Source organism: Capricornis sumatraensis, chromosome 11 (genome assembly GCF_032405125.1).
Source record: "Capricornis sumatraensis isolate serow.1 chromosome 11, serow.2, whole genome shotgun sequence".
NCBI classification, from domain to species: Eukaryota; Metazoa; Chordata; class Mammalia; order Artiodactyla; family Bovidae; genus Capricornis; species Capricornis sumatraensis.
In genome coordinates, this window is record NC_091079.1 from 81,763,023 (window position 1) to 81,766,807 (window position 3,785).

Consider the following 3,785-nt stretch of genomic DNA (forward strand, 5'->3'; position numbering starts at 1 on the left):
AAAACAAAACTGTACCTTTTCTTTGCTTTTCAAGTTGACCAAAAAAAATTATAATTATCATATACTGGTGACAAGATGTGAGAAAGACACACTGAAACACTGTTGGTAGAAAACATAAATGTTTACAACCTATCTACTAGTCATTTTCAAAGTATGAATAAGAACCTAAAAATCTGTATCTTTTGTTCTTGTACTTTCAGAAGACTATTCTAAAGTAATAACCAGAGATACAAAGATTTATGTACAATCATGATTTATAATAATGAAAAAGCAAAACAACCTAAATATAAAAAAAGATGATACATTTCATCTTTAAATGATATATAGAAGAATACTTCAGAGACTAATAAAACACCAATAATATAGCATTAAGTAGAAAATGCAGAACAGCATGAATGATATAAAAATGGGAGATTATAATTTGTATACTTTTATAATCATATTCATGTTAGATACTGCATGAAAATATATGACATGTTGCTGTTATTTAGTCACTAAGTCATGTCTGACTCTTGCAACCCCATGGACTGTAGCCCTCCATGCTTCTCTGACCATGGGATTTCCCAGGCAAGAATACTGGAGTGGGTTGCCATTTCCTTCTCCAAGGGATCTTCCCAATCCAAGAATGGAACCCACAACTCTTCAACTGCAGACGCTCTACCACAGAGCCACTAGGGAAGCCCATATGAAGTGTCAGGGCCCAGGAATTATGAGTGGCTTCTCTTCTCTATACCTTTCTCTAGTTTTCAGTTTTTTTACTTGTGAACTTATATTATCTTCATAATCATAAAAAAAAGCTCAAGATATGATGCTTTACAAAGAAAACACACTACAAATACAAAACTGTACCATAAAATAGTTGCAGCAAAAGTCAGCCTGCACCATAGTGTTGATAGCAGTGAGGTAGGCCATTCAGAAATGCTTCAAAACAGTGATTTATAAAATAATCCATCAAATACTAAGTACAATAAAAAAAAAAGTCTGAGAATCATAAAAACATTATAATGTCTTCCATATTCCAGGAATATCTGGCACAAAAATAGCAAAATCTGGTTAGTCCTGAAAGCTTAGCATAGCACTTCAATTCGGTTCACCTGGCTAACCATGGGTTATGCTGCAAGAGGAAAACTCCCAATTTGCAATTAAATGTGTCCTGGGTATTGACCACACAGGCATTTTATTGTTTAAGAAGGACCAGCCAAAAAATAGCATGTGTGTGTAGGTCATTTAAATGAGGAAAAGAGAAGAGAAACAGCTACAACCACTGGTCAATTCAACTTCAGAATACTAGAAATGATAAATGAACTGTGTCCCAAGATTTGTGGGCAAGCTCAACAAGCAAATTTGTGGTTTTGTGTGGCTGAATACAAACCACACCTTTTACGATGTTTACTGAAAACTGCAGATAAACACAGGATAAAAAAGTAGCCTTTCCTTATCTCCTTCTCACAAGACCTACAAAGATGTCCACCTTTAGACTTCCCATGTCCACAGATAATGATTTTTGAAAATGTAAGGTACAGTATTTAAGACCTGATGAATTTCTGCAATATGAGAAGAAAAGTATGGGCAAGGGGAAGCCAGGCTGGGGTGGGAGAGAAAGGAATAACTGCATACTCCACTGTGGAATCCACAACCAAGAAGTATGTATCTTTAGAGTTCCTGTGTCATAAACGGTGTTGATTCCCACAAGCTAACGATGCTTAGGTTTTGTTCACGAAGGCAAAGTTTCTTAACATTTTTTTTAAACCTCGCCCTCTCCAACCCCCTCACCCCCCCACCCTCCCCCACCCCGCTTTTTTCCTGACGTATTTTTGGCAACTTGAGTGATTCTGTCAGGCCACCTTCTCCCTCAAGTTCACCTCGTGTACTTTTTGTTCCCTGCTGTGGATGCTCCTTGGACATGTTAAGTAAATAACTTCACATTTGCGACAAAACCACCCTGAAAGACGCCTGCAGGAAATCCAGTGATGCAATCTCTCCACAGCTTAACTAACAGACTCCAGCTCGCGTCTGGCATGATCTATGAACCAGCTTGTAGAAGCAGGTAGATGAGTCACAGGCTCGGCCCTCCAGGGAAAAAGCAAGTCTATGTTATGGAAAAAATAAGTTGCTGTTAAAAAAAAAATTAATGAAAACTCAACCGTGCCTACATCTACCTTTTGTTTTCAAAGGAAGTCATATTCTGGGTTCTCTTTATTCCTGCAAAAGATTACATACACCCGGACCCACCACCGAGTCGCTCCCAAGAACACGCACTCAGTGAGGTCTGAGAAGGCCTGGAAGGCAGCCCCGCCCACAGAGAATTTCCTCTAAGGGAAACTGCGCAGGCGCGCAGGCAGCCTACTGAGTAGATGGAAACGTTTCTCTTCTGCTTAGTCACCCTCGACCCCCCCAGCTCCAAGTTACACAGAGGTTGGAAACTCCCACACCTATTTGTGCTGTTTTGAAAAACAGTTGGACTTGATAATTGGGCCAACCCAAAGAGACAGGGTTGTTGAGACCAACCCAAAAATGTCCAGGTGAGTGAGGCATAGTGCAAGACACACGTGGCGTACCAGCCGTGATGAGTAGAGCGGCGTGCTTGGATAGGAGGGAGGGAGCGGATGAATTCTACCTGGAACAGCTAAGCAAGCTGACTCTCCCCTTTTATTTAGGGTATGTGTGTGCTATTTTTACACGTCTGTATGGCCAAATGACTATTCTTTAGAAAGAACCTTTAAACGGTTCTCTTTAATTACAAAAACAGTACAAGCTCACTTTTGCAAACCAGAAAAATACAGAGAAGTACAAATAAGACACGGAAGTGTCTGTAATTTCTCCATGCAGAGAGCAAACCACTGTTAACCTATTGTGGTTTTATTACTATAGTTTTTTGTTTTCCATCCCTGTAAACATTCTAACGTAATACACCATGACATTTTTTTCCCTGTTATTAAATATTTTTCCATAACATGATTTATAATGCTTAACATGTCCAAGCAGAGTTCTCCATCATCTCACTGAACAGTGATCTACCAGAGGATTTAAACCAATCCTCTGTAGCTGGACACTTGGAGCTTTCCTGATTTTTCAGGAAAATATTTCTTTTTAAATATTTCTACAATTAATATCCTTGATTACATCTTTAAAATAAAGCCCTAAAACCGGAGTTCAGATGTCAAAAGATAGCCCCATTTCAACCACTTTAACCAAACTGTCTCACAAAGTTTGTAATAATTTATAATCCTCCTAGAAATGTATTTTACTCAAACCCAATTTTGTTAATCTTGGCCCATTTGACAGGGAAACCTCGAGCTTCCCTGTTTTATCATCTGTATTTCTTGGATTATTAATAAGCTAAATATTATTTCATTTGCTTATTAACTGCTTGTAGCTTTTGTGAACTGTCTACTTATGGTTATGGACCATATTTCCATTGCGACATGTGTTCGTTTGAAAAATGTTTTCAAAACTATGTATAAGATAGACATAGTTTTAAAACTAGCCACCAAGATGCCAAAACAGCTAAAAACCGTGGTCTTCACAAGAAGCATAAATGTATTCACAGGGCCTTATAACCTATCAGAAGTCCTCCACCCTGAGAATCTTCCAGGGGCTATAGTCCATTTTGTCTTGGTACCAATACTGGCTTCAGAGACAATGAACTTCAGAGACTTTTATAATACAATAGGATACCAGAAAAGGAGATTTTATTCCTGACCTAAATGAATAGTCATTTGTGTGCCCTGGAGTGAAATAATATATTGTCTTATAATCGAGGAGAAACTGCAGGTGCTATTCTT